At 49.4% G+C, this 18,030-nt stretch overlaps 2 protein-coding genes across 2 annotated transcripts in view; both read right to left on the bottom strand.

Annotated features, from left to right (window-relative positions):
- The window catches only part of LOC310657815 (uncharacterized protein), a 437,520-nt gene that overhangs the window by 206,760 nt on the left and 212,730 nt on the right, over positions 1 to 18,030 (bottom strand). The gene's annotated exons all lie outside the window — the stretch shown is intronic.
- SEMA7A (semaphorin 7A (JohnMiltonHagen blood group)) overlaps positions 1 to 18,030 on the bottom strand; it is a 50,770-nt gene that overhangs the window by 21,126 nt on the left and 11,614 nt on the right. The window lies entirely within an intron of this gene.

An 18,030-nucleotide genomic window follows, 5' to 3' on the forward strand; every position in this document is an offset into this window, starting at 1 on the left:
GGAACTTCCAGCGAGGAAAAATGGCAGGCGCCACGGCAGCGGGGCAGCTCCTGAAGCCAGCCAGAGCCAACTGCGCTACCAGGCTGGTTCCGGGCTGCTGTCTGCCACTGCTGCCGCAACTGCCGAAGGAGAACCGGGGACGTCCGGTGGTACAGATCTCCTGCCCCCTTCCCCCTTTGTTTTGACTGACCTGGGGACGCTCGGGAGTTGCAGGCGGCTGTCCGTTGCCCAGTTTTTTAAAAATTCTGTGCATTTATGTTTCACAGGGTGTGAAAGAAGGGCTTTGCACCTTTATACAATATGCATGTGTGCCTGGGCCCAGGGTCTTTTGCCTCACCATCCTCACTACTGACTCCCTGTTGCTACTCAGCTTCATTGAAAAAAAAATCTGCTAAGCATACTGTATTTTTTGCTCTATAAGACTCACTTTTTCCCTCCTAAAAAGTAAGGGGAAATGTGTGTGCGTCTTATGGAGCGAATGCAGGCTGCGCAGCTATCCCAGAAGCCAGAACAGCAAGAGGGATTGCTGCTTTCACTGCGCAGCGATCCCTCTTGCTGTTCTGGCTTCTGAGATTCGGAATATTTTTTTTCTTGCTTTCCTCCTCCAAAAACTAGGTGCGTTTTGTGGTCTGGTTCATCTTATAGAGCGAAAAATACGGTACATTAGCCACCTAAGTTCACAGCTGTCTGCACTGACTGCCAACCATGGCACTCCCGGGTTTCAGGCAGGGGTCTCCTCCAGCCAGGGAGGAGAGACCCGTGGCCCTTCCCGCGTGGAGTTCCCATCAGCCCCCATTGACACAGCCAGCAGTCAGGGATGGTGACAGATTGAATCCTCCAACACTGGAAGCTCACGGGTCTTTCACACCTTTGGCTGTAACCACTGGTCCTACACTCCCCAAACCGCTCCACCCCCCCAAGCAGCTATATTCCTTGGAAATAGTTTTATTTCCAAGGAGCAGGGGCATTCCAAGGGAGCTCGCTTACTTATTAAACTTGCTCTTATTTATTTATTTATTTATATGTGGGGATGCGGGTGGCGCTGTGGTCTAAACCACAGAGCCTAGGGCTTGCCGATCGGAAGGTCACGGTTTGAATCCCCACAACAGGGTGAGCTCCCATTGCTCGGTCCCAGCTCCTGCCCACCTAGCAGTTCGAAAGCATGCCAGCGCAAGTAGATAAATAGTAACCGCTCCAGCAGGAAGGTAAACGGCGTTTCCGTGCGCTGCTCTGGTTCGCCAGAAGCGGCTTAGTCCTGCTGGCCACATGACCCGGAAGCCTTACGCCGGCTCCCTCGGCCTATAAAGCGAGATGAGCACTGCAACCCCAGAGTCGGTCACGACTAGACCTAACAGGCAGGGGTAGTAAGAGCTGTTTGACAGTGGAACAGACTCCCTTGGAAGGGGGGGGGCTCCTCCTTCTTTGAGATTTTGAGAGAGAGGTCGAATGCCCACCTGCAGGGGATTCTTGTGCTGCAATTCCTGCTGTGCAGAGTGCTGGACTAGATGAAACTCTGAAGTTCAATGATTCTAGGACTCAAACACTCCCCACACCTGTTCCACTCCAAAATCACTGGTCCCCCCAAAAATTAAAAATAAAATAAAAGCCAAATGCAGGAGGGGACGTGATTTTGAGATGTTATTAAATAGAAACATAGAATCATAGAATCAAAGAGTTGGAAGGGAACCCCAGGGGTCATCTAGTCCAACCCCCTGAAATGCAAGAATCCTTTTATTTATTTAGAGGTATGTGTGTGCGTCTTTGCTTTGGCCTGCGGCGAAATTCAATACATTCGATTTTATTAGTCTGCAGACAGAGTCAATACATTAGGCTTTGCTCCACAGCATCCATTTCTCATGAATCCATTCAGAAGGGCATCCTGTCCTGTGGCAGCATCCAGTTTCCAATTTACTGAGGTTGAAAACAGCACAAACATCTGCAATTATTTTGGCATGTGATACTTTGAGCCAAGAGCCAAATTGCAAAATTCAGAAAAGTGACCCCCACCCAAAAATATGCCCTGCTCCATCTGATTGTCCAAGAAGAGAGAACCTGGTTGGTTCACTTAAAACAACAACAACACGGGATGGGTCGAAAATCCCAGGAACCCTATTAGGTTTGCAATCACATTTCCTTAGGTTCTTGTTCTGCTGAGATGATCGGATACTACTCTTTATCCTCTAGGTTCTAGAAACCAGCGACTCCTTTGCTGCTTTCCCATCAGCACCCAATGCCATTTCCAAAGTTTGGAAGGAATGTTCTGCACTGGCCTGTTTGCAGGCACACACCCAACTGGAACTTGTGATGCATCTAAGTTTCAGGCCACCCACATGCCCTGCTTGTCTCTCGTTCAGCCTCATGGGGAGGGACCTTCTCAGTGGTAGCTCCCGGTTTGTGGAATACACCCCCCCCCAGCAAACTGCACCTGTCTCATCCATTAACTTATTTGAAGAAGAATCAAACAACATTCCCATTTCCCCAGGCCTCTGTTAGTGGAAAAATCTGTTCCTGCCAAACCATAAATTATTAGTTGTGAGGTGACTGGCTTGGGGTTTATTTAAAGCATTTAAACTTTTTTTTTAGAAGGTTGTTTTTAAGCTATTGGTTAGAAGTTTCCATTGCATTCCGGTTTTGACGTATTTGCCACCCTGCCCTCCTTCAGGAGGAGGGGTGGAGCTACACACCTAGTATTTGATTACTTAATTCACAATCTGGCAATGTCCTTTGTGAGGCACACAGTCCTGTATGCAGCTTTCGGCAAGTGTATACCTACACTGAGGACTTGGCTACAACGGAAGTCTGTTTGTGTACAGCGATTTTCCTCTTTGAAACACAACCAGTTCCCTCCAGAATGTTCCCGCCGGGCACTCCCAGCCTCCTCTGATCCTGGGAAGTAGGTCAGAACAATTAGCCACGAAAGACAGAGAGCAGAGGCATAACAGCAGCTTGCCCCGGGGCAAAACAAAACAATGCCAATATCAAAAAGCCCACTTGCCAACTCTTCCTCCTCCTACTTGACCCAGCTCCTAGATGGGTGGGTGGAGAAATAACAACACCACGCAGTTCTACCCTGGAAGCTGCAAGGGCAGAGCTCACAGGACACGGTCACAATGACTGCGTTCTACCTCCACTGTTGGCAGAGGCAGTTTTAGGCTAGCACGACCGGTGCAGCCACACTGGTTGCTGTGATGGAGGGGGCGGCACAATAATGCTGCATAACAGAGCGGGGAGGGGCACCTGCACAGGACACCATTGGAAGTTGAGAGCCCACAGTCTGTCACTGCCCTGGGAGGCAGTATGCCCTTGAGTACCAGCTGGGGGGGGGGGGGGCAGAAGCAGGCAAAGTGCCCTTGAGCTCAGGCAGTAGCATAGCATGGGTTGCCGGTGCCCGGGCAGGAGCAAATATTGCAAATTCATTGAGGGTCCTTCTCCTTGATGCAGTTGTGCCGCCTTTGCATACGGAAGTCTTTGGGATGAGAACAGTGACAGAGAATGAGTGAACTTCTGCTACCAGATGAGCTGAAACGGTTTGTGCTGTATCTTTATAAGTGTTTTGCATTGCCTGATGGGTTATTAAAGTGTTGTTTCTTATCTGTGTCTGTCGTCTGATTGCACCCCAGTTCTCAACAGCTCCAGCCAGCATGGCCAGTGGATCAGGGTGACCATAACTGGGAGCCCAGCAACATTTGGTGGGCCCAAGGGATCCCGTCTCTTGTGCTAGAAGTGTGACAGCTACCGCTGGAACCAGGCACGATCTTCTGGGAGACGGAGGGAGTTTCCCAAATCGCATCAAGCTGCAGTTGCACTTCCTGGCACTTGTCTGCCGCACCACTAGGGCTCTGGGATCCTTGCATATCCAGCAGAAGGGGGGGTCATCACTACTGGAGGCCCCATCCCTGCCCACCAGGACCTGTTAAATCCTGACCTCTGGGCCTGCTGCTCCCCAGCGTGGCCAAAGTTTCACAGAATCATAGAACTGTTAGAATTCCTGCTCCATGATTGCAGTCATGGGATTTTTGTACATGACGGTGTATGTTTTGACTCCACAGAGTGGGAAGTGACGGAGACAGGAATTTTTTGTTATTGTGTTCTGTGAAGTGGGACTATTGTCCTTCGTTTTTTTCTCTTTGCTGTCTGATGCTAGAGAGAAGGGGAGCCATGTTGCAGTGCTCTGTGTGTGTTTATATGTAAATAAAGTAGATTAGCCAAAATGCTGAGTTGCTGAGGTCTGTCACACGAACTGCACAGACTCTGCAGATCCCTAAGTGTGCCGGTATCTGCCGGCATCAGTCACTGTGATGTTCAGGCAGAAGAAAGCTTTGGAACGATCGACCAGGAGGGAGAGAACATGTCAGTTGGGCATGTGTCTCTGCCAGGGTCCTACTCAAGTGTAGGACGAGCTCCTGACAATAACTGCATGGCTGAAAGGGATCCCCAGTGGTCATCGAGTCCAACCCGCTGCAATGTGTGAGGACGGCACGGACTGCGCAACTGATCTCGCCGCTCGCCTGATTTTGACCACACTGGGAACAGAAGCAGGTCACATTTCAAGCACTGCACCATGAAAAGCTTCATGGGCCAATTTCCACCTTTGTTTTTTAAATAGTACGCCAGGGATCTCCCTTCTCTCCCTCGCCCCCTCCTGTCGGCAAGCCTTTTGGCTAATGACTTGTCTTCCAAAACAAGGCTCACCCCACCCTGCCCACTGCCTAGGGACTGAGAAAGGCCAAACAGCTCTATGGAAACCAACGTTTGATTCGAACACACACCCTTCGGAATCAGGGGAGCCTCGCGTCAGGGAATATTACCTCATTCTGGCAAGAGGCAGCAAAGCTTTCTTCTCTTGAGGTCTCTGAGTCACTGCTTATAATTGGAGGGGAAGGAAACCCTCATTATCATAGCAGATCCGCACTATGACAGCCTGCAAGGATGCGCCTTATTGCCAATCCCTTGAGAGGTGGAAGAAATTAAGATTCCGTTCCTCATAGAATTGCAGAGTTAGAAGGGACCTCAAGGCCATCTGCCCAACCCCCTGCAACATAAAGAGGTCCTTGCATTTTTCAAACGATTATATTATTTGATTTCTACACTGCTTAATATATTTTAAATATCTCTAAGTGGTGTACAAAAAACCTCCAGGTCCAAACGATGCCTTATGAGGAACGGCTAAGGGAGCTGGGCGTGTTTAGCCTGGAGAAGAGGAGGTTAAGGGGTGATATGATAGCCATGTTCAAATATATAAAAGGATGTCGCATAGAGGAGGGAGAAAGGTTGTTTTCTGCTGCTCCAGAGAAGCGGACACGGAGCAATGGATCCAAACTACAAGAAAGAAGATTCCACCTAAACATTAGGAAGAACTTCCTGACAGTAAGAGCTGTTCGACAGTGGCATTTGCTGCCAAGGAGTGTGGTGGAGTCTCCTTCTTTGGAGGTCTTTAAGCAGAGGCTTGACAACCATATGTCAGGAGTGCTCTGATGGTGTTTCCTGCTTGGCAGGGGGTTGGACTCGATGGCCCTTGTGGTCTATTCCAACTCTATGATTCTATGATTCAAACAAACTCTCGACTCACCTACAAAAGTCTCACAGTGAGAAGAGCTCCTGGAAAGAGCCTCAAGCTAGACTTGCTTTTTATGGGCAGGTCCAGGGTGGGTGGTATTTGCTCAGCCCATTCAGCTGCCCTCTCCACTCACAGCTTTCTCTCTCTCTCTCTCTTTCTTTCTTTCTTTCTTTCTTTCTTTCTTTCTCTCCTGTCCTCTCCTCCTCCCAAACACAACCATCCTTAGAAATCCTCTGGAATTTGTAATGTGGTTTCTCCAGCCAAAAATGGATATACTAGGATAAAGAGTGCATATATATTAGTGAAAATAATCTATTACAGTGGTACTTTGGTTCCCAAACAGCTTGCCTCCTGAACAAATCGGCTCCTGAACGCCACAAACCCAGAAGTGTGTGTTTCGGTTTGCGAACATTTTTTGGAAGCCGAATGTCCGTTTTGGCTGTTGGCATTGTTTCCGGTGCCAATCAGAAGCCACGCCTTGGTTTGCGAACGTTTTGGAAGTCGAACGGACTTCCAGAACGGACTGAGTTTGAGAACCAAGGTACCACTATATATTGCTATTTATGGATTTTTATTTTCATTTTTTGCATTTTGATCTCACCTTTTTCTGCAAGGACCTCAAGATGGTGTATGTGGTTCTCTCCCCATCATTACTCCCCATCATGGCAAACCAGTAGCAAGGCTGGCAGAGTGCAAACCCATGGGCAGGAGCACCAGATTGGCTCTGCCAGTGTGTCTGCACTGGGCTGACCATGCCACTGCCTCGCCCCTCTCTCGGGAGGTGAATTAAGCCTCCCCCGCCCCACCAGCTGCGACCCATCTGGAGGGGCGCATCGCCAAGGTTCATGGTCTTTTCTGTTCCACCAGCTATAAGCCTCGAACAAGGCACTTAGTGGTGCCTCACTAAGTGTGTGTCTGCAAAAATAAAATGATGGCTTTTGTTCTCCTGGCATTTTGGCAATTCAGTCAGGAGTGCCAAACAAGTGACACTGGTGGCGGGAATGTGGCCCCTCACACACAACAGAACACTGAAAAGCCGCCACGTGCCCCTGATGGATGTCATAGCTGCACAAAGGCTAGGGGCCAGGCAGCACACGACGGCATGGCTCAGAACAGCCTGATTCAGTGGGGGAAAGAGCAACCAGTGTCCTCCCACAAAGCAGGCAAAGTGCTTGCAATTTTCTCTCTCTCTGTCACTGCACAGCGCAGACGTTTTTATTGCTTCCTTCCTTAAAGCTGCCAAGTCCTGCCCAGCCAGCTGAACAACACTTCCCCATACAAACCACCCTGCAGTCATTGCTTCTTAAAATGTCACTGAAGCCTGGTGGTTGACGTTGCCAGCTGGGATGTAAAAGCCCCTTGTCAGATACTTGTGGCCCTCTGACCTGTGTAAATCTAGTAAAAGCTGCGGGTTGTTGGGTTTTTTTTAAGGAGTGCATTCCCAGAAGCAAACAAGTTAAATGCTTGGCAAGTGAAGAGGGTCTAAATCTACAGGCAGAAAAGTTGCAAAGGCAAATTTTAATCCTAACAGAGGGCCAAAGGCAGCTGCGCCGCATAGACAGCTTGTGGCGACTTCAGAAGGAGACGCTGGCTGAGCCAGTCCAGGGTATACTAACGCCATGTGCCGAGAAGGGGCTGTGGGTGAGTGTAAGAAATTAGTGCCTAGGAGACCCCTCTTCCCTCCTACAGAGATACAATCCCCAGTGATTTCTGAAAACTCTGCTTAAAAACCTCCAGCGAAAGGGAAAGTCACCACCTTTCAAAAGAGTCCTTTCCACTGCCAGCTTTCTGGACATCAGAAAGTTCTTCCTGAAGTTTAGTTGGAATCTCCTTTCTTCCCCTTTGAATCTGTTGCTTTAGATCAGGGGTCAGCAACCTAAGGCCCATGGGCCACAAGCGGCCCACCGGAGTCGTTTAACTGGCCCACGAGCCGCCCCCAAACCAGGCTGCCCGCTCGGCGAGTCCCTGCGCGCTGTGCTAAACCAGCGCAGCGTGGGGACTCGCTTCTGCGGTGCTAGAAATAGCGTCTGCGCAGATGCAGACACTGGAAATCGCGTCTGCACAGATGCCAGAAATCGTGGGCATGCGCTCACATGCACACACAATCCAGTCCACAGAGGGATCTCCACTGGGGTGAACCGGCCCAGGTGAGGTAAACCTTTCTGACCCCTGCTTTAGATCCTGACCTCTACGCCAGCAGAAAACAAGCTCCGAATCACACCAGGTGGGTGCAGATGGCGAGAGACCCCAGAGGGCAGCTCTGGCCATTTCCTCCCTGGGAATGGGTGTTAAGTTGTGGGTGAACATATCAGACGACACAGAAATTCTTCAGAAAGCTCTTGTTTATTCACAGGCCAGAACAGAACTGAACTGAAGGGTTCAGCCAGCCTGCTTATATAGAGCTCCACTACAACGCAACAGTAACAACTTTCTGTAACTATCCAATCACTGAACGTCACTTTCAATTCCTTATTTGCATATGTGGACCTGAGTGAAAACTATCTACAGTATTCCCCCTGCTGGCCCAGGGTGAGAACTTCAGCACATAACAGTGGGAAACCAGCAGCACCTGTGGAACTTCTGCCTGTCCAGTGCGTTCCCTCTGCGCAAAAACTCTGCATGTTTTGTCTGCGCAAGCCTCTGTGGAAAACGTCTGCAAGCAGTAACAGAGCAGCAGCAGCAGCAGCTGCCTCCATGTGAGAAGAAGGAAAGGAAAGTCCAGACACTGTTCTCTCTTTAACAGCGTTTATTTACAAGCCAAACAAATAAGTCCATCTGAACTTGGACACATGCTGTGCCATGCACTCGCAAAAAGTGAAACTAACTTCACACAGACACTGCCTCTGTGGATCCTGCCGCCCAAGGCAGTCATCTCACCTGGCCTCATTGGTGGGCTGCCTGTGATCCATGCTGTAGGGCTCAGAAAGTGAGCACCACAGAGCAGCCTGTTTGGGTGGCCCTCCCAGGAAGAAGGCGACCCAGGAGGTGGGGAGTCAAACGAAGAGGCCTGGCTCCTTCGCCAAAAGCAGAGTCTTGTGATCCCTCTCTCTGCTGCAAGAGCAGAGGAAACATGAAGCATGAGCTGGGGCTTCAGAGCCTCTCCACCTTCCCTGCCCCAGGGGATGTCAGAGGACAGAAGCCTGCAGGATTATGCGCAGGCACAGCCAGCTGTTTCCTGCCTGAGCAGCCAAGGTCTGTCTGTGGCAGGAACAGAATGAGTAAATATGACTGGGTCTCCTAGGGTCTTTCCCCTCTGCTTAAAAGCAGCTCAGGAACAGGGCACGGGGTTCAATTTGGCACAGGGCTGTGGCACCGGGGGGAGACACTGAAAACATCCCCTTGTAATGGGAAAACAGGCTTTGTAAAAATGTGGATATTTATGCACTGCTTGATTGTAAACAAAAGCCAAAACCTCAAAGCTCTTTCGAAAAAGAGATAAACAATAAGAAATAGACACTCATTTAAGACTTTCAAAAAATTAAAATAACAATAATAATGAAAACTCACACCAGCTTTCTAAATGCCTGCATAGGCTTACCTGGGGAAAGATGCCTTTATCTGAAAAGAGTGAAGTGAAGGGGCCTGGCTGATGTCAACAGGCAGGGAGTTCCATAGTGGTATCTTACAAATGCGGAATGGGTCATATGTGGCACCTGCAACAGGGCCAGTTCCACAGGCTGAAGTGGCCAGGTGGGAGCACGTGGGGTTAGGCAATCTCGCAGGTAAACTGGTCCCAACTTACTGACACTCTATTGCTATTTGGGGGCTGGCTGTCCCCCAACTGTGAGCCTCACATAATAGAGAGACTGATAAAGTGGGTCAAACCAGGTGGGCAAGCTTAGCCTGGCGCACAGTCCCTTTTGCCAGGAGGATGGGCTTGCATGGTCAACCTCGGCCAGAGGTTCCTTCCGGGAAGGGTGCATCTCCTCCCTGCAGGAAATTATCTCATCCAGTTGCTTAAGCAGGAACCAATTGATGCCTGCTAAGATGTTATTTATTTAGGCAAGGCTACCTAAGAAGAGGGATGCAGGTGGCGCTGTGGGTTAAACCACAGAGCCTAGGACTTGCCGATCAGAAGGTTGGTGGTTCAAATCCCCGTGACGGGATGAGCTCCCGTTGCTCGGTCCCTGCCCCTGTCAACCTAGCAGTTCAAAAGCACGTCAAAGTGCAAGTAGATAAATAGGTACTGCTCCGGCGGGAAGGTAAACGGCGTTTCCGTGCGCTGCTCTGGTTCGCCAGAAGCGGCTTAGTCATGCTGGCCACATGACCCGGAAGCTGTACGCCGGCTCCCTCGGCCAATAAAGCGAGATGAGCGCCGCAACCCCAGAGTCGGCCACGACTGGACCTAATGGTCAGGGGTCCCTTTACCTTTACCTTTACCTAAGAGCAGCCTGCTGGATCAGGCTAGAGGCCCAATTACCCCAGCCCCCTCTTCTCACAGGGGCCAATCAGGTGCCCCAACCGGAAACCAGCAAGCAGGATTCAAGTACAAGAGTCCTGCAGCAACTGGCATTCAGAAGCATCCCTGCCTTTGGCTGTGGAGGCAGAGTATGGACACATGGCCAGTAGCCGTCAACAGGCCAATCTTCCTCCATGAATGTGTCTAATCCTCTTTCAAAGCCATCTAGCCTCCTGTGAGAGTGATTTTATTGTGCATATTTGTTCTTAAAACGGTTAACGTTTGTTCACTTTTTAAAAATAATTTCATGGTTTGCTGTTTTTCAACTTTGGCTTTTTTAAAAAAATGATTTTTATTAGTATTTTCCACACAACAACACGAAAGATATCATAAGATAACAATACACAACACACAAAAATCAACATTCGAAAACTAAAAAAGTCAAAAACAAACAAACAAATCCATATCTTACAAGTTAATATTATAAACACTAAAACAACAACAACAAGACATTGACTTCCACCAATCCCACAGCACCTCCTTTATCTCTCATTCTGTCTTCCTGTGTTTTCTTTATCCTCTCTATCCTAACATCTAGATATAAATCCTTCTTTCATGTCATTTGACTTTGACTTCTAGTTACACCATGTGTCCCCAGAGCTGGAACTCTACACACTGGGGGTGTTCATCATCACAACACATCGCACACTGGGGCACAGGGGCTCTTCTCATCGAAATCAGCAAAGCCACTTGCCCGTCAGCCCACTGTCTTCTTCCCAGTTGCATCTCCTCAAATGCCTGGGCTATCATTACAGTGGCTGCATTCAGGGCAAAGCCAATTAAAATCACATGGTCAGCTCAAGGCCAGACCTGCTCACCCTCCCTTGAATCACATGTAATAACAGCTTGGTCTGTGGCTCCGTTTTAAGTAGAGGCTACCATCTGACACACCCTGAGCCGTTCCATCCGGAACATCAGAAGAGCCTGCAGAAGAACATCGAGTCCAGAATCCTCTCCTCCCAGTTGCCTGTGGGATCAAAGCTCAGAAGCTGCTGCTTGCCCTCGCCTCCTCCATGAATTTGTCTAATCCTCTTTTAAAGCCAACGGGGGAGTTAATGGCACATTGGCAAGCAGAACCAAGACGCTTCTAACCCACATGTCCAAACAGCCACCTCCTCTTCTTCCCAGTTGATTCCTCAAGTTCAAAACCTCCATGGGAGAGCTGAGCAGGCCAAGCCTGACAGCAGGAAGTCCAGGGTTCAGCCCAATCGCCACCCCGTCAGTGTCTCCAGGCAGCACGGAGAATGTTCCCTGCCTGAGACCCGGGAGAGCTACTTGCAGTCAACATAGATTGATTCATGAACTGGCCAGTATAAGATCAAACTATCCCTGCTAAACCACACCTTCAGTGGGAATTTCAAGCGGGCTGACTGCCAAGAAACTGTGCATAGGATTAAAATGTAAGTCTGTCCGAGTCACAACCCAGAGTGCTCCTGTTTTAGAGCCAGCCATGCCCTTTCCAAAGTTACTCCATTTCGACTCTGGGCAAAACTGAGTTGCACAGCCCCCATCGTTTTTATTTTTAGCAAACCACTTGGATGTTTCAAAGTAGTATTAGAATGTTAGTTATCTCATTTGAACTTGAAGTACCAAACAGGTTAGATATGGACTTTCTATTATTCATTACTAATTTTATGGCTGCGTTTACAGCCCACACCCTTCTTTCATCTGCTCATCAGCAAGCTTGCTGCATCCAGCGCCTCCAAGACCAGGTGCTGGGGGCTAACAAGTGTGCAAAAGGCCCCCGCAATTATCTTCAGCAAAATGTTAGAAGACACGCAACTCTTCTCCACAACTGTTAGGCATCTCAAGAAACCAAAGACGTTGCACAAATGCCCTTTTAGCAGATAATGCACCAGTTTCTTTCCAATCAGGCAGGCAGCCAAGGGTTACTGACCGGGGAAGCTTTCACGGAGCTGGAAGCCTTGTGGTCAATTTGGTATTTAGAGTCGTCTTGGGCAGGGGAAAGCATTTTTCCTGACTTGGGAGTGAGTGTATGGAAATTGGACTGCTGTGGGACATGGAACCATTTCAAGAGTGAGTTCTCATTTGTAAAAAATGAAACAGCTTTGGAAGCTGCCTTATACTGACTCAGACCTTTGGCCCAGCCAGCTCCATAGGGCCTTCAACCTGGGGTCTCTCAGGTGTGGTTGGACTCTCACCTTCCCTGAGCATTGGTTAAGCTGGCCAAGGATGATGGGAATTGTAGTCCAACCACTTCTGAGGACCCAAGGTTGACTGACACAGGTCCATGCTGACTAGCAATAACGCCCTCCCCCAAAAGGCAAAAATGAAGACCCCCAAAAAGGTTGTATTGATTTAGGACAGTTGGTGCTTATGAGGAACCTTCTGATATTACTTATTTATTACCCCTTCTTCACCCTGAGGTCCCAGGGCAGGTTACAGAATTTAAAATAACATTAAATACAAATGAAAACAACTTACAGCCATTTAAAAAATATGGTGATCAGACATTGTGTCAATTCAGCTGTTTAGTTTTTCTCAGAGCTGGGAGGCCTCTGCGCCCACTCCCAGCACCGTAAATAAATATTTATGCCCAAAACCATGTCTAGAAAGTATATTATTCATCTTTCTAGGGTTCACCACATTATTCCTATTTAGATGAAATATGCTGTGGTCTGAGATGTGTCACCACCTCGGGGGAGAACAGCTGAACAGTTCTTGCAGAGTCCTTGGCTGTGCTGAAAAACAGCTCCTGCTTTTACATTATTGCTAAGTTTTGGATCGGTACTTTGTTTGGAAAAGGAGGGGAAAGCCATCCCTGAACAATATTTTGGCTTTAAAAATGTATGGAGAATACCTCTCTTGCCAAGAAAGGAAGGGGTGCATCTGAAAAGGCCCCATGTTTTATTTATTTACTGAATTTATATACCGCCCTATACCCAGGGGGGTCTCAGGGCAGTTCAGGGGTCTCCCCGGTATCTCCAAGTAGGGTTGGGCGAGACTCCTGGTCTGAAATCTGGGAGGACCCTTGCTGCCAGTCCGTGTAGACACTGCTGAGCTAAGAAGACCGCTGGTCTGGGTGGGATTAAGGCAACTTCCTACGCTCCTGGACTATTCCAGACTGGCTTCAAGGACAGAGATGTCCCAAATGCAAGGAGATGATCAAGTGGGATTTCCTGCCCTCAGCCTCCAATCTTCCTTGGAAGCAACCTTATTCCTCCTCTGCCTACTAGGCACTTATGACCCCCATGGCGAAGCAGCTGGAGGTGACCCGGAAACTACAACTAATCCAGAATGCGGCAGCTAGACTGGTGACTGGGAGCGGCCGCCGAGACCACCTAACACCGGTCCTAAAAGACCTACACTAGCTCCCAGTATGTTTCTGAGCACAATTCAAAGTGTTGGTGCTGACCTTTAAAGCCCTAAACGGCCTTGGTCCAGTATACCTGAAGGAGCGTCTCTACCCCCATCGTTCTGCCCAGACACAGATCCAGCACCGAGGGCCTTCTGGCGGTTCCCTCGCTGCGAGAAGCCAAGTTACAGGGAACCAGGCAGAGGGCCTGCTTGGTAGTGGCACCTGCCCTGTGGAACGCCCTCCCACCAGATGTCAAAGCGAAGAACAACTACCAGACTTTTAGAAGACATCTGAAGGCAGCCCTGTTTAGGGAAGCTTTTAATGTTTAATAGACTGTTGTATTTTAATATTCTGTTGGAAGCCGCACAGAGTGGCTGGGGAAACCCAGCCAGATGGGCGGGGTATAAATAATAAAATGATAATAAATTATCATCCTCATCATCCTCATCATCATCATCTTATTCAGCCCATGATGGAGATAAGTCTTCCCATAACACCAGGTCTTAGAGTACAGTGGTACCTTGGGTTACATACGGTTCAGGTTACATACGGTTCAGGTTACAGACTCCGCTAACCCAGAAATAGTACCTCGGGTTAAGAACTTTGCTTCAGGATGAGAACAGAAATCGTGCTCTGGCAGCGCGGCGGCAGCAGGAGGCCCCATTAGGTAAAGTGGTGCTTCAGGTTAAGAACAGTTTCAGGTTAAGAACAGACCTCCGGAACGAATTAAGTACTTAACCCGAGATACCACTGTAGCTGACAAATAGAGTGGGAGGCATGGATGCGGAACCTGCAGCCACCCAGATGTTGCTGCCCTACAACAGCCAGTGGGCCCCAGCCAGCATGTCCAGCACTCAGGGAAACAGAAACTGCAGCCCAGCAACATCTGGAGGGACATCTCTGACTGGTTCCACAGAATCCACACCAGCAGGTCCAACAACGCCATACAGGGTAGGAGTTTATTAGCAGGCACCAGAAAATAGAACCTTTCAAGATTCAACCTTTTTGGAGCCAAGACTTTGAACACTGCCTCTAATTCTACCCAAGATTGGCCTCACTATGACCTGCGTACCCAGAATGGGGGTAGGGAACAAACCTTTAAAATCAAAAGTAAATCCCATGTTTTCCAAAAGGTGTTTCTACGCAAGTTTTCAGGTGCCCAAGAAACACTCACTTCAGTCGTCTACAAGTCTTGGAATGTGGTTTTGTTTCATTATGAGCTGAACGAGCGCCAACTCCCAAATTCTAGTCTGCAGGAATGTGGAGCCGAGATAAGAGGAAATGAGCAATAGCAGAAAAAAGCAAAGCCTGGGTAGGAGGAAAATGAGCAGAAGGAAAAAATAATGACAGGAGAAAATGCTCTCTCTTATCTGAAAGTCAAACCGCTTTAAGCCAGTTGTAAGATGCAGGTGGCACTGTGGTCTAAACCACAGAGCCTAGGACTTGCTGAGCAGAAGGTCGGCGGTTCAAATCCCCGCGACGGGGTGAGCTCCCGTTGCTCAGTCCCTGCTCCTGCCAACCTAACAGTTCGAAAGCATGTCAACTTGCAAGTAGATAAATAGGTACCACTCCGGCAGGAAGGTATATGGCGTTTCCATGCGCTGCTCTGGTTCGCCAGAAGCGGCTTAGTCATGCTGGCCACATGACCCAGAAGCTGTATGCCGGCTCCCTCAGCCAGTAAAGCAAGATGAGCGCCGCAACCCCAGAGTCGTCCGCCACTGGTCAGTGGTCCCTATGCCTTTAAGAACATAAGAAGAGCCTACTGGATCAGGCCAGTGGCCCACCTAGTCGAGCACCCTGTTATCACACTGGCTGAACAGTTGCCTGCAAGCAGGATCAAAACACAAGAGCCCCCTCTGCCCTCCTGTGGTTCGCAGCAACTGGACGTCCGAGGAATTACCGCCTCCAGCTGTGGCGGCAGAGCAGAGCCATCATGACTAGGAGTCCTCGGCAGCCCAGGAATTCATCTAATCCTCTTCTAAAGCCCTCCAAGTTGGTGCCCATCGCTGCCTGCTGTAGAAGCGAACTCCATAGTTTAGCCATGTGCTGTGTGTAGAAGCACTTTTTTCTTCTGTCCTGAATATTCTAACATTCAGCTTCACTGGATGAGCTCAAATTTTTACTTGTCTCGGAGCACCACTGGGCAGTCAGCCGAGCGCTCTCACTCCCAGCTCGATTTGGGTCATGGGGGGGGGTCAGCGGTTCCCCCAGTTGATGCGCCAGGCATCCCCGGTTCCCCCTCAGCAGTGGCAGCAGCAGTGGCAGTCTCAGCATCCCGGAGCCAGCCTGGTAGCGCAGTTGGCTCTGGCTGGCTTCAGGAGCTCCTTGCTGCCATGGCGCCCGCCATTTTGCCTCGCCGGAAGTCCCCATATGATGTGTCCTGTTGAACCAATCACGCAACATTCATTCCCTACTACTACTAATAATAATAATTTATAATTTATACCCCGCCCATCTGGCTGAGTTTCCCCAGCCACTCTGGGCGGCTTCCAATCAAGCGTTAAAAACAATACAGCATTAAATATTAAAAACTTCCCTAAACAGGGCTGCCTTCAGATGTCTTTTAAAGATAAGATAGCTGCTTATTTCCTTCACATCTGAAGGGAGGGCGTAATAAATCGACAACACTTAAAATATAAATCCGGGGACATTAAATGAAATCCGGGGACGGATTTTGTCCAGGGACAGATTTGTAAATCCGGGGACTTGCCCCAGGAAACGGGGACATCTGGTAACCATACCCCAAAGTCTCTGTTCATTGGTCACCTTGGGTCAAACCTATCACTGTCCGCCAAAGGTCTCCATTCATTGGTAAGAACATGAGAAGAGTCTTCTGGATCAGGCCAATGGCCCATCTGCTGCAGCATCCTCGCCTCACAGGCGCCGACCAGATGCCCAAAAGGGAAACCTGCAAGAAGGACCAGCGCACAGGACCCCTCTGCCCTCCTGGGGTTTCCAGCAACTGGTTTTCAGAAGCATGCAGACAGAGCAGAGCCATTGTGACTAGCAGCCATTGACCCCCTTGCCCTCCATCCTTCTGCCCAATCCACGTAGGTGGCCATCATCACCTCCAGTGGAAGCAAGTTCCCCACATGTATGGCATGAGGAAGCTCAGCCTGGATAAAGCCTACCAGGGTCCGCTGCGGTTCTGCATTCACTGGTCACCTTGGGTCAAACCTATCAGTGCGCCTTCCCTCCCCCCCCCCCCCCCGAACTTTCCCCTGGCCTTTGCACAAAGCCAGCGATAGCCCAGAAGGGTTTGCAGCAGGGGTAAGAATGAACACTTTGTGCTGTGCAAAGGGAGTCATAGGATCCATTTGCTGGGAAAGAAAATGCATTCAGAGGGGGAGGGATGGAGGGGGAGGAAGGGCACAGACCGTGAGCAGAAAGAACTGTGTGGACCAAGAGGAAGCAAAGTATTAAGCAGTGGGTTGACAAAGGAACAGCAATCTCTTGCAAAGTCAAAGTCAGGCTTGTTGTTACATCGGTTGCGATAATTGGTTCTTCCGGACATTTTTGCTCATTGGGATTCTAAATAAACAATTAGGAAGGACCGATCATTTCGTCCACACAGAAGCCTCTTAAGACCCATTTGTGCCACTGTAGCTTTTAGTCAAGGATACAGAATGCATATCATCCTACACAGGGTATTGTATTCTGTTGATACTTTTCTCCCAGTTATAGCCCTTCCACCGTTGCCGGTCAGGCAGGATGCAAAGCAAAGTCTTTTGGCCACTGAAATAGGTCTGCATTAAAAACCAAAGACACGAATGCAAAGCACTGCTATTTCCATCTGGACACAGATTTTGTGCTTCATGCTTTGGACACCTCAGAACATCAGAAAAGCCAGCAGGATCAGGCCAAAGGGGTCCAGCATCCTGCTCTCACAGTGGCCAACCTGCAAGCCAGACCAGTACATTTGGCACTGAAAAAATCAAACAGGCGCCAGGGTCTTGCCACTCTTTAAGAGGGCTTTGAAACTCATATGTACTCCGACATAGTTAAGCCCCTCTGGCTCTACCACAGGTGCCTCCATCCACCACGGAGAGGGTGACTGCTCACACCACCCACAGCAAAAAGCTGTTTGCCCAGGTAGGCATGCAGAGGCATTCTGAAGCAGCCGCCAAAGGAGATGCAGCTGCAAAGTAAGACAGGGAGGTGACACAACAACCATTTTCAAATATCTGAAGGGCTGGAAGATGAAGCCAGCTTATTGTCGGCTGCTCCAGAACTCGGGTGGCACTGTGGTCTAAACCACTGAGCCTAGGGCTTGCCGATCAGAAGGTTGGCGGTTTGAATCCCCACGACGGGGTGAGCTCCTGTTGTTCGGTCCCAGCTCCTGCCAACCTAGCAGTTCGAAAGCACATCAAAGTGCAAGTAGATAAATAGGTACCACTCCAGCAGGAAGGTAAATGACGTTTCCATGCGCTGCTCTGGTTCGCTTAGTCATGCTGGCCACATGACCCAGAAGCTGTACACCGGCTCCCTCGGCCAATAAAGTAAGATGAGCGCCGCAACCCCAGAGTCGGCCATGACTGGACCTAATGGTCAGGGGTCCCTTTACCTTTACCAGAAGGGAGTACCCGAACCAAAGGGCAAGAAAGGAGACTGCAGCTGAACGTTTAAGGGTCACTTCCAACTCTACAGTTCTGTAATTCATGGCAGGTATTCAAACAGAAGTTGGGTGGCCATTTG

The sequence above is a fragment of the Podarcis tiliguerta genome (assembly GCF_965153285.1).
Source record: "Podarcis tiliguerta genome assembly, chromosome: 9".
NCBI classification, from domain to species: Eukaryota; Metazoa; Chordata; class Lepidosauria; order Squamata; family Lacertidae; genus Podarcis; species Podarcis tiliguerta.